The sequence below is a fragment of the Triticum urartu genome, chromosome 5A (assembly GCF_056163025.1).
Source record: "Triticum urartu cultivar PI428250 chromosome 5A, HENAU_Tu73, whole genome shotgun sequence".
NCBI lineage: Eukaryota > Viridiplantae > Streptophyta > Magnoliopsida > Poales > Poaceae > Triticum > Triticum urartu.
In genome coordinates, this window is record NC_141877.1 from 618,921,536 (window position 1) to 618,935,718 (window position 14,183).

Consider the following 14,183-nt stretch of genomic DNA (forward strand, 5'->3'; position numbering starts at 1 on the left):
ATGTGATGTATGAGATTGATCATGTTCTTGTAATAGGAATCACGACTTGCATGTTGATAAGTATGACAACCGGCAGGAGCCATAGGAGTTGTCTTTATTTATTTATGACCTGCGTGTCAACATAAACGTCATGTAATTACTTTACTTTATTGCTAAAGCGTTAGCCATAGTAGTAGAAGTAATAAATGACGAGACAACTTCAAGAAGACACGATGATGGAGATCATGGTGTCATGCCGGTGACAATGATGATCATGGAGCCCCGAAGATGGATATCAAAGGAGCAAATGATATTGGCCATATCATGTCACTATTTGATTGCATGTGATGTTTATCATGTTTTACATCTTATTTGCTTAGAACGACGGTAGCTTAAATAAGATGATCCCTCGTAATAATTTCAAGAAAGTGTTCCCCCTAACTGTGCACCGTTGCGAAGGTTCGTTGTTTCGAAGCACCACGTGATGATCGGGATTGATAGATTCTAACATTCGAATACAACGGGTGTAAGACAGATTTACACACGCAATACACTTAGGTTGACTTGACGAGCCTAGCATGTACAGACATGGCCTCGGAACACAGAAGACCGAAAGGTCGAGCATGAGTCGTATAGAAGATACGATCAACATGAAGATGTTCACCGATGTTGACTAGTCCGTCTCACGTGATGATCGGACACGGCCTAGTTAACTCAGATCATGTTATACTTAGATGACTGGAGGGATGTCTATCTGAGTGGGAGTTCATTGAATAATTTGATTAGATGAACTTAATTATCATGAACTTAGTCTAAAATCTTTACAATATGTCTTGTAGATCAAATGGCCCACGTTGTCCTCAACTTCAACGCGTTCCTAGAGAAAACCAAGCTGAAAGACGATGGCAGGAACTATACGGACTGGGTCCGGAACCTGAGGATTATCCTCATAGCTGCCAAGAAAGATTATGTCCTAGAAGCACCGCTAGGTGACGCACCCGTCCCACAGAACCAAGACGTTATGAACGCTTGGCAGACACGTGCTGATGATTACTCCCTCGTTCAGTGCGGCATGCTTTACAGCTTAGAACCGGGGCTCCAAAAGCGTTTTGAGAGACACGGAGCATATGAGATGTTCGAAGAGCTGAAAAATGGTTTTTCAAGCTCATGCCCGGGTCGAGAGATATGAAGTCTCCGACAAGTTCTTCAGCTGTAAGATGGAGGAAAATAGTTCTGTCAGTGAGCACATACTCAAAATGTCTGGGTTGCATAACTGCTTGACTCAGCTGGGAGTTAATCTCCCGGATGACGCGGTCATTGACAGAATCCTTTAGTCGCTTCCACTGAGCTACAAGAGCTTTGTGATGAACTTCAATATGCAGGGGATGGAAAAGACCATTCCTGAAGTATTTTCAATGCTGAAATCAGCAGAGGTAGAAGTCAAAAAGGAACATCAAGTGTTGATGGTGAATAAAACCACTAAGTTCAAGAAAGGCAAGGGTAAGAAGAACTTCAAGAAGGATGGCAAGGGAGTTGCCGCGCCCGGTAAGCAAGCTGCCGGGAAGAAGCCAAAGAATGGACACAAGCCTGAGACTGAGTGCTTTTATTGCAAGGGAAGTGGTCACTGGAAGCGGAACTGCCCCAAATACTTAGCGGACAAGAAGGCCGGCATCACGAAAGGTATATGTGATATACATGTAACCGATGTGTACCTTACCAGTACTCGTAGTAGCTCCTGGGTATTTGATACCGGTGCGGTTGCTCACATTTGTAACTCAAAGTAGGAGCTGCGGAATAAGCGGAGACTGGCGAAGGACGAGGTGACGATGCGCGTCGGGAATGGTTCCAAGGTCGATGTGATCGCCGTCGGCATGCTACCTGTACATTTACCCACGGGATTAGTTTTAAACCTCAATAATTGTTATTTAGTGCCAGCTTTGAGCATGAACATTGTATCAGGATCTTGTTTAATACGAGATGGCTACTCATTTAAATCCGAGAATAATGGTTGTTCTATTTATATGAGAGATATGTTTTATGGTCATGCTCTCATGGTGAATGGTTTATTCTTGATGAATCTCGAGCGTAATGCTACACATATTCATAGTGTGAATACCAAAAGATGTAAGGTTGATAATGATAGTCCCACATACCTGTGGCACTGCCGCCTTGGTCACATAGGTGTCAAACGCATGAAGAAGCTCCATGCAGATGGACTTTTAGAGTCTCTTGATTACGAATCATTTGACACGTGCGAACCATGCCTCATGGGTAAAATGACCAAGACTCCGTTCTCAGGAACAATGGAGCGAGCAACCAACTTATTGGAAATCATACATACTGATGTTGAAGGAAATATGCCCTAGAGGCAATAATAATGTTATTATTTTATTTCCTTATATCATGATAAATGTTTATTATTCATGCTAGAATTGTATTATCCGGAAACATAATACTTGTGTGAATACATAGACAAACTAAACGTCACTAGTATGCCTCTACTTGACTAGCTCGTTAATCAAAGATGGTTATGTTTCCTAACCATAGACATGTGTTGTCATTTGATTAACGGGATCACATTATTAGGAGAATGATGTGATTGACATGACCCATTCCATTAGCTTAGCACCCGATCGTTTAGTATGTTGCTATTGCTTTCTTCATGACTTATACATGTTCCTATGACTATGAGATTATGCAACTCCCGTTTGCCGGAGGAACACTTTGTGTGCTACCAAACGTCAAAACGTAACTGGGTGATTATATAGGAGCTCTACAGGTGTCTCCAAAGGTAAATGTTGGGTTGGCGTATTTCGAGATTAGGATTTGTCACTCTGATTGTCGGAGAGGTATCTCTGGGCCCTCTCGGTAATGCACATCACATAAGCCTTGCAAGCATTGCAACTAATGAGATTGTTGCGAGATGATGTATTACGAAACGAGTAAAGAGACTTGCCGGTAACGAGATTGAACTAGGTATTGAGATACCAACGATCGAATCTCGGGCAAGTAACATACCGATGACAAAGAGAACAAACGTATGTTGTTATGCGGTCTGACCGATAAAGATCTTCGTAGAATATGTAGGAGCCAATATGAGCATCTAGGTTCCGCTATTGGTTATTGACCGGAGACATGTCTCGGTCATGTCTACATTGTTCTCGAACCCGTAGGGTCCGCACGCTTAAGGTTTCGATGACAGTTATATGAGTTTATGAGTTTTTGACGTACCGAAGTTAGTTCAGAGTCCCGGATGTGATCACAGACATGACGAGGAGTCTCGAAATGGTCGAGACATAAAGATTGATATATTGGACGGCTATATTCGGGCACCGGAAGTGTTCCAGGTGATTTCGGAGAAAACCGGAGAGCCGAAGGGTTACCGGAACCCCCCCGGGAGAAGTAATGGGCCATATGGGCCTTAGTGGAGAGAGAGAGGGGCAGCCAGGGTGGGTCGCGCGCCTCCTCCCCCTGGTCCGAATTGGACTAGGAGAGGGGGGGCGGCGCCCCCCTTTCCTTCTCCCTCCCCACTTCCTTCCCCCTCCTAGTAGGAGTCCTACTCCTACTAGGAGGAGGACTCCTCCTTGGCGCGCCTATAGGGCCGGCCGGCCTCCTCCCCTTGCTCCTTTATATACGGGGGCAGGGGGCACCCCTAGACACACAAGTTGATCCATGTGATCGTTTTCTTAGCCGTGTGCGGTGCCCCCTTCCACCATAATCCTCGATAATATTGTAGTGGTGCTTAGGCGAAGCCCTGCGACAGTTGAACATCAAGATCATCACCACGCCGTCGTGCTGACGGAACTCTTCCCCGACACTTTGCTGGATCGGAGTCCGGGGATCGTCATCGAGCTGAACGTGTGCTAGAACTCGGAGGTGTCGTACGTTCGGTGCTTGGATCGGGAAGACGTACGAATACTTCCTCTACGTTGTGTCAACACTTCCGTTGCCGGTCTACGAGGGTACGTAGACAATACTCTCCCCTCTCGTTTCTATGCATCACCATGATCTTGTGTGTGCGTAGGAATTTTTTTGAAATTACTACATTCCCCAACAGTGGTATCCGAGCCAGGTTTTATGTGTTGATGTTATATGCATGAGTAGAACACAAGTGAGTTGTGGGCGATATAAGTCGTACTGCTTACCAGCATGTCATACTTTGGTTCGGCGGTATTGTTGGACGAAGCGGCCCGGACCGACATTACGCGTACGCTTACGCGAGACCGGTTCTCCCGACGTGCTTTGCACAAAGGTGGCTAGCGGGTGTCAGTTTCTCCAACTTTAGTTGAACCGAGTGTGGCTACGCCCGGTCCTTGCGAAGGTTAAAACAGCACCAACTTGACAAACTATCGTTGTGGTTTTGATGCGTAGGTAAGATTGGTTCTTGCTTAAAAGCCCGTAGTAGCCACGTAAAACTTGCAACAACAAAGTAGAGGACGTCTAACTTGTTTTTGCAGGGCATGTTGTGATGTGATATGGTCAAGACATGATGCTAAATTTTTATTGTATGAGATGATCATGTTTTGTAACCAAGTTATCGGCAACTGGCAGGAGCCATATGGTTGTCGCTTTATTGTATGCAATGCAATTGTGCTGTAATGCTTTACTTTATCACTAAGCGGTAGCGATAGTCGTGGAAGCATAAGATTGGCGAGACGACAACGATGCTACGATGATGATCAAGGTGTCGCGCTGGTGACGATGGTGATCACGACGGTGCTTCGAAGATGGAGATCATAAGCACAAGATGATGATGGCCATATCATATCACTTATATTGATTGCATGTGATGTTTATCTTTTATGCACCTTATCTTGCTTTGTTTGACGGTAGCATTTTAAGATGATCTCTCACTAATTATCAAGAAGTGTTCTCCCTGAGTATGCACCGTTGTGAAAGTTCTTCGTGCTGAGACACCACGTGATGATCGGGTGTGATAGGCTCTACGTTCAAATACAACGGGTGCAAAACAGTTGCACACGCGGAATACTCAGGTTATACTTGACGAGCCAAGCATATACAGATATGGCCTCGAAACACGGAGACCGAAAGGTCGAGCATGAATCATATAGTAGATATGATCAACATAGTGATGTTCACCAATGAAACTACTCCATCTCACGTGATGATCGGACATGGTTTAGTTGATTTGGATCACGTAATCACTTAGAGGATTAGAGGGATGTCTATCTAAGTGGGAGTTCTTTAGTAATATGATTAATTGAACCTAAATTTATCATGAACTTAGTACCTGATAGTATCTTGCTTGTTTATGTTTGATTGTAGATAGATGGACCGTGCTGTTGTTCCGTTGAATTTTAATGCGTTCCTTGAGGAAGCAAAGTTGAAAGATGATGGTAGCAATTACACGGACTGGGTCCGTAACTTGAGGATTATCCTCATTGCTGCACAGAAGAATTACGTCCTGGAAGCAGCGCTGGGTGCCAGGCCTGCTGCTGGAGCAACACCAGATGTTATGAACGTCTGGCAGAGCAAAGCTGATGACTACTCGATAGTTCAGTGTGCCATGCTTTACGGCTTAGAATCGGGACTTCAACGACATTTTGAACGTCATGGAGCATATGAGATGTTCCAGGAGTTGAAGTTAATATTTCAAGCAAATGCCCGGATTGAGAGATATGAAGTCTCCAATAAGTTCTATAGCTGCAAGATGGAGGAGAACAGTTCTGTCAGTGAGCATATACTCAAAATGTCTGGGTATAATAATCACCTGATTCAATTGGGAGTTAATCTTCCAGATGATTGCGTCATTGACAGAATTCTCCAATCACTGCCACCAAGCTACAAGAGCTTCGTGATGAACTATAATATGCAAGGGATGAATAAGACTATTCCCGAGCTCTTCGCAATGCTGAAAGCTGCGGAGGTAGAAATCAAGAAGGAGCATCAAGTGTTGATGGTCAACAAGACCACTAGTTTCAAGAAAAAGGGCAAAGGAAAGAACAAGGGGAACTTCAAAAGAATAACAAGCAAGTTGCTACTCAAGAGAAGAAACCCAAACCTGGACCTAAGCCTGAAACTGAGTGCTTCTACTGCAAGCAGACTGGTCACTGGAAGCGAAACTGCCCCAAGTATTTGGCGGATAAGAAGGATGGCAAGGTGAACAAAGGTATATGTGATATACATGTTATTGATGTGTACCTGACTAATGCTCGCAGTAGCACCTGGGTATTTGATACTGGTTCTGTTACTAACATTTGCAACTCGAAACAGGGACTACGGATTAAGCGAAGATTGGCTAAGGACGAGGTGACGATGCGCGTGGGAAATGGTTCCAAAGTCGATGTGATCGCGGTCGGCACGCTACCTCTACATCTACCTTCGGGATTAGTATTAGACCTAAATAATTGTTATTTGGTGCCAGCGTTAAGCATGAACATTATATCTGGATCTTGTTTAATGCGAGACGGTTATTCATTTAAATCAGAGAATAATGGTTGTTCTATTTATATGAGTAATATCTTTTATGGTCATGCACCCTTAAAGAGTGGTCTATTCTTATTAAATCTCGATAGTAGTGACACACATATTCATAATGTTGAAGCCAAAAGATGCAGAGTTGATAATGATAGTGCAACTTATTTGTGGCACTTCCGTTTGGGTCATATCGGTGTAAAGCGCATGAAGAAACTCCATACTGATGGACTTTTGGAACCACTTGATTATTAATCACTTGGTACTTGTGAACCGTGCCTTATGGGTAAGATGACAAAAACACCGTTCTCTGGTACTATGGAGAGAGCAATAGATTTGTTGGAAATCATACATACAGATGTATGTGGTCCGATGAATGTTGAGGCTCGTGGCGGATATCGTTATTTTCTCACCTTCACAGATGACTTAAGCAGATATGGGTATATCTACTTAATGAAACATAAGTCTGAAACATTTGAAAAGTTCAAAGAATTTCAGAGTGAAGTTGAAAATCATCGTAACAAGAAAATAAAATTCCTACGATCTGATCATGGAGGAGAATATTTGAGTTACGAGTTTGGTGTACATTTGAAACAATGCGGAATAGTTTCGCAACTCATGCCACCCAGAACACCACAGCGTAATGGTGTGTTCGAACATCGTAATCGTACTTTACTTGATATGGTGCGATCTATGATGTCTCTTACTGATTTACCGCTATCGTTTTGGAGTTATGCTCTAGAGACGGCCGCATTCACGTTAAATAGGGCACCATCAAAATCCGTTGAGACGACGCCTTATGAACTGTGGTTTGGCAAGAAACCAAAGTTGTCATTTCTGAAAGTTTGGGGTTGCGATGCTTATGTGAAAAAGCTTCAACCTGATAAGCTCGAACCCAAATTGGAGAAATGTGTCTTCATAGGATATCCAAAGGAAACTATTGGATACACCTTCTATCACAGATCCGAAGGCAAGACTTTTGTTGTTAAATTCGGAAACTTTCTAAGAGAAGGAGTTTCTCTCGAAAGAAGTGAGTGGGAGGAAAGTAGAACTTGACGAGGTAACTGTACCTGCTCCCTTATTGGAAAGTAGTACATCACAGAAACCAGTTTCTGTGACACCTACACCAATTAGTGAGGAAGCTAATGATGATGATCATGAAACTTCAGAACAAGATACTACTAAACCTCGTAGATCAACCAGAGTAAGATCCGCACCAGAGTGGTATGGTAATCCTGTTCTGGAAGTCATGCTACTAGATCATGATGAACCTACGAACTATGGAGAAGTGATGGTGAGCCCAGATTCCGCAAAATGGCTTGAAGCCATGAAATCTGAGATGGGGTCCATGTATGAAAACAAAGTATGGACTTTGGTTGACTTGCCCAATGATCGGCAAGCAATTGAGAATAAATGGATCTTCAAGAAGAAGACTGACGCCGATGGTAATGTTACTGTCTACAAAGCTCGACTTGTCGCAAAAGGTTTTTGCCAAGTTCAAGGAATTGACTACGATGACACCTTCTCACCCGTAGTGATGCTTAAGTCTGTCCGAATCATGTTAGCAATTGCCGCATTTTATGATTATGAAATTTGGCAGATGGATGTTAAAACTGCATTCCTGAATGGATTTCTGGAAGAAGAGTTGTATATGATGCAGCCAGAAGGTTTTGTTGATCCAAAGGGAGCTAACAAAGTGTGCAAGCTCCAGCGATCCATTTATGGACTGGTGCAAGCCTCTCAGAGTTGGAATAAACGCTTTGATAGTGTGATCAAAGCATTTGGTTTTGTACAGACTTTTGGAGAAGCCTGTATTTACAAGAAAGTGAGTGGGAGCTCTGTAGCATTTCTGATATTATATGTAGATGACATATTACTAATCGGAAATGATATAGAATTTCTGGATAGCATAAAGGGATACTTGAATAAGAGTTTTTCAATGAAAGATCTCGGTGAAGCTGCTTACATATTGGGCATTAAGATCTATAGAGATAGATCAAAACGCTTAATTAGACTTTCACAAAGCACATACCTTGACAAAATTTTGAAGAAGTTCAAAATGGATCAAGCAAAGAAAGGATTCTTGCCTGTGTTACAAGGTGTGAAATTGAGTAAGACTCAATGCCCAACCAATGCAGAAGATAGAGAGAAAATGAAAGATGTTCCCTATGCTTCAGCCATAGGATCTATCATGTATGCAATGCTGTGTACCAGACCTGATGTGTGTCTTGCTATAAGTCTAGCAGGGAGGTACCAAAGTAATCCAGGAGTGGATCACTGGACAGCGGTCAAGAACATCCTGAAATACCTGAAAAGGACTAAGGATATGTTTCTCATATATGGAGGTGACAAAGAGCTCATCGTAAATGGTTACGTTGATGCAAGCTTTGACACTGATCCGGACGATTCTAAATCGCAAACCGGATATGTGTTTACATTAAACGGTGGAGCTGTCAGTTGGTGCAGTTCTAAACAAAGCGTTGTAGCGGGATCTACATGTGAAGCGGATTACATAGCTGCTTCAGAAGTAGCAAATGAAGGAGTCTGGATGAAGGAGTTCATATCCGATCTAGGTGTCATACCTAGTGCATCGGGTCCAATGAAAATCTTTTGTGACAATACTGGTGCAATTGCCTTGGCAAAGGAATCCAGATTTCACAAGAGAACCAAGCACATCAAGAGACGCTTCAATTCCATCCGGGATCTAGTCCAGGTTGGAGACATAGAGATTTGCCAGATACATACGGATCTGAATGTTGCAGACCCGTTGACTAAGCCTCTTCCACGAGCAAAACATGATCAGCACCAAAGCTCCATGGGTGTTAGAATCATTACTGTGTAATCTAGATTATTGAATCTAGTGCAAGTGGGAGACTGAAGGAAATATGCCCTAGAGGCAATAATAATGTTATTATTTTATTTCCTTATATCATGATAAATGTTTATTATTCATGCTAGAATTGTATTATCCGGAAACATAATACTTGTGTGAATACATAGACAAACTAAACGTCACTAGTATGCCTCTACTTGACTAGCTCGTTAATCAAAGATGGTTATGTTTCCTAACCATAGACATTTGTTGTCATTTGATTAACGGGATCACAGTATTAGGAGAATGATGTGATTGACATGACCCATTCCATTAGCTTAGCACCCGATCGTTTAGTATGTTGCTATTGCTTTCTTCATGACTTATACATGTTCCTATGACTATGAGATTATGCAACTCCCGTTTGCTGGAGGAACACTTTGTGTGCTACCAAACGTCACAACGTAACTGGGTGATTATCAAGGAGTTCTACAGGTGTCTCCAAAGGTAAATGTTGGGTTGGCGTATTTCGAGATTAGGATTTGTCACTCCGATTGTCGGAGAGGTATCTCTGGGCCCTCTCGGTAATGCACATCACATAAGCCTTGCAAGCATTGCAACTAATGAGTTAGTTGCGAGATGATGTATTATGAAACGAGTAAAGAGACTTGCCGGTAACGAGATTGAACCAGGTATTGAGATACCGACGATCGAATCTCGGGCAAGTAACATACCAATGACAAATGGAACAAACGTATGTTGTTATGCCGTCTGACCGATAAAGATCTTCGTAGAATATGTAGGAGCCAATATGAGCATCCAGGTTCCGCTATTGGTTATTGACCGAAGACATGTCTCGGTCATGTCTACATTGTTCTCGAACCCGTAGGGTCCGCACGCTTAAGGTTTCGATGACAGTTATATGAGTTTATGAGTTTTTGATGTACCGAAGTTAGTTCGGAGTCCCGGATGTGATCACGGACATGACGAGGAGTCTCGAAACGATCGAGACATAAAGATTGATATATTGGATGGCTATATTCAGATACCGGAAGTGTTCCGGGTGATTTCGGAGAAAACCGGAGAGCTGGAGGGTTACCGGAACCCCCCGGGAGAAGTAATGGGCCATATGGGCCTTATTGGAGAGAGAGAGGGGCAGCCAGGGTGGGCCGCGCGCCTCCTCCCCCCTGGTCTGAATTGGACTAAGAGAGGGGGGCGGCGCCCCCCTTTCCTTCTCCCTCCCCACTTCCTTCCCCAAGGAGGAGTCCTCCTCCTAGTAGGAGTAGGACTCCTACTAGGAGGAGGACTCCTCCTTGGCGCGCCTATAGGGCCGGCCGGCCTCCTCCCCTTGCTCCTTTATATACGGGGGCAGGGGGCACCCCTAGACACACAAGTTGATCCACATGATCGTTTTCTTAGCCGTGTGCAGTGCCCCCTTCCACCATAATCCTCGATAATATTGTAGTGGTGCTTAGGCGAAGCCCTGCGACAGTTGAACATCAAGATCGTCACCACGCCGTCGTGCTGACGAAACTCTTCCCTGACACTTTGCTGGATCGGAGTCCGGGGATCGTCATCGAGCTGAACGTGTGCTAGAACTCGGAGGTGCCGTACGTTCGGTGCTTGGATCGGTTGGATCGGGAAGACGTACGACTACTTCCTCTACGTTGTGTCAACACTTCCATTGCCGGTCTATGAGGGTACGTAGACAACACTCTCCCCTCTCGTTGCTATGCATCACCATGATCTTGTGTGTGCGTAGGAAATTTTTTGAAATTACTACGTTCCCCAACCGATGTGTGCGGTCTAATGAGTGTTGAGGCTCGCGGTGGTTATCGTTATATTCTCACCCTCACTGATGACTTGAGTAGATATGGGTATGTCTACTTAATGAAACACAAGTCTGAGACCTTTGAAAAGTTCAAGGAATTTCAGAGTGAGGTTGAGAATCAACGTGACAGGAAAATCAAGTTCTTGCGATCAGATCGTGGGGGAGAATACTTGAGTCATGAATTTGGCACACACTTAAGAAAATGTGGAATAGTTTCACAACTAACGCCGCCTGGAACACCTCAGCGTAATGGTGTGTCCGAACGTCGTAATCGCACTCTATTAGATATGGTGTGATCTATGATGTCTCTTACCGATTTACCGCTATCATTTTGGGGCTATGCTTTAGAGACTGCCGCATTCACTTTAAATAGGGCTCCGTCGAAATCTGTTGAGACGACACCGTATGAATTATGGTTTGGGAAGAAACCTAAGCTGTCGTTTCTAAAAGTTTGGGGATGCGAGGCTTATGTCAAGAAACTTCAACCTGAAAAGCTCGAACCCAAATCGGAAAAATGCGTCTTCATAGGATACCCTAAAGAAATTGTTGGGTATACCTTCTACCTCAGATCCGAAGGTAAGATCTTTGTTGCCAAGAATGGGTCCTTTCTTGAGAAAGAGTTTCTCTCGAAAGAAATAAGTGGGAGGAAGGTAGAACTTGATGAAGTATTACCCCTTGAACCGGTAAATGGCGCAGCTCAAGAAAATGTTCCTGAGGTGCCTGCACCGACTAGAGAGGAAGTTGATGATGATGATCATGAAACTTCAGATCAAGTTGCTACTGAACTTCGTAGGTCCACAAGGACACGTTCCGCACCAGAGTGGTACGGCAACCCTGTCTTGGAAATCATGTTGCTAGACAATGGTGAACCTTCGAACTATGAAGAAGCGATGGCGGGCCCGGATTCCGACAAATGGCTGGAAGCCATGAAATCCGAGATAGGATCCATGTATGAAAACGAAGTATGGACTTTGAATGACTTGCCCATTGATCGGCGAGCCATAGAAAATAAATGGATCTTTAAGAAGAAGACAGACGCGGATGGTAATGTGACCATCTATAAAGCTCGACTTGTCGCTAAGGGTTATCGACAAGTTCAAGGGGTTGACTACGATGAGACTTTCTCACCCGTAGCGAAGCTGAAGTCCGTCCGAATCATGTTAGCAATTGCCGCATTCTATGATTATGAGATATGGCAAATGGACGTCAAAACGGCATTCCTTAATGGTTTCCTTAAGGAAGAATTGTATATGATGCAGCCGGAAGGTTTTGTCGATCCTAAGAATGCTGACAAGGTGTGCAAGCTCCAACGCTCTATTTATGGGCTGGTGCAAGCATCTCGGAGTTGGAACATTCGCTTTGATGAGATGACCAAAGCGTTTGGGTTTAAGCAGACTTATGGAGAAGCCTGCATTTACAAGAAAGTGAGTGGGAGCTCTGTAGCATTTCTCATATTGTATGTGGATGACATACTGTTGATGGGAAATGATATAGAATTCTTGGAAAGCATAAAGGCCTACTTGAACAAGTGTTTTTTAATGAAGGACCTTGGAGAAGCTGCTTATATATTAGGCATCAAGATCTATAGAGACAGATCGAGATGCCTCATTGGTCTTTCACAGAGTACGTACCTTGACAAGATATTGAAGAAGTTCAAAATGGATCAGTCAAAGAAGGGGTTCTTGCCTGTATTGCAAGGTACGAGATTGAGCACGGCTCAATGCCCGACCATGGCAGAAGATAGAGAAAAGATGAGTGTCGTCCCCTATGCCTCGGCCATAGGGTCTATCATGTATGCTATGATGTGTACCAGACCCGATGTAAACCTTGCCGTAAGTTTGGTAGGAAGGTACCAAAGTAATCCCGGCATGGAACACTGGACAGCGGTCAAGAATATCCTGGAGTACCTGAAAAGGACTAAGGAAATGTTTCTCGTTTATGGAGGTGACGAAGAGCTCGTCGTAAAGGCTTACGTCGATGCTAGCTTCGACACAGATCTGGATGACTCTAAGTCACAAACCGGATACGTGTATATTTTGAATGGTGGGGCAGTAAGCTGGTGCAGTTGCAATCAAAGCGTTGTGGCGGGATCTACATGTGAAGCGGAGTACATGGCAGCCTCGGAGGCAGCACAAGAAGCAGTCAGGGTGAAGGAGTTCATTACCGACCTAGGAGTCATACCCAATGCGTCGGGCCCCATGACTCTCTTCTGTGACAACACTGGAGCTATTGCCCTTGCCAAGGAGCCCAGGTTTCATAGGAAGACCAGGCATATCAAGCGTCGCTTCAACTCCATTCGTGAAAGTGTTCAAAATGGAGACATAGAGATTTGTAAAGTACATACGGACCTGAATGTAGCAGATCCGTTGACTAAACCTCTCCCTAGAGCAAAACATGTTCAACACCAGAACTGCATGGGTGTTCGATTCACCACAATGTAACTAGAATATTGACTCTAGTGCAAGTGGGAGACTGTTGGAAATATGCCCTAGAGGCAATAATAAAATGGTTATTATTATATTTCTTTGTTCATGATAATTGTCTATTGTTCATGCTATAATTGTGTTATCCGGAAATCGTAATACATGTGTGAATACATAGACCACAACACGTCCCTAGTGAGCCTCTAGTTGACTAGCTCGTTGATCAAAGGATAGTCATGGTTTCCTGACTATGGACATTAGATGTCATTGATAACGGGATCACATCATTAGGAGAATGATGTGATGGACAAGACCCAATCCTAAGCTTAGCTCAAAGATCGTGTAGTTCGTTTGCTGTAGCTTTTCTGAATGTCAAGTATCATTTCCTTAGACCATGAGATTGTGCAACTCCCGGATACCGTAGGAGAGCCTTGGGTGTGCCAAACGTCACAACGTAACTGGGTGACTATAAAGGTACATTACAGGTATCTCCGAAAGTGTCTGTTGGGTTGGCACGAATCGAGACTGGGATTTGTCACTCCGTATGATGGAGAGGTATCTCTGGGCCCACTCGGTAATGCATCATCATAATGAGCTCAATGTGATCAAGTGGTTGATCACGGGATCATGCATTACGGTACGAGTAAAGTGACTTGCCGGTAACGACACTGAACAAGGTATTGGGATACCGACGATCGAGTCT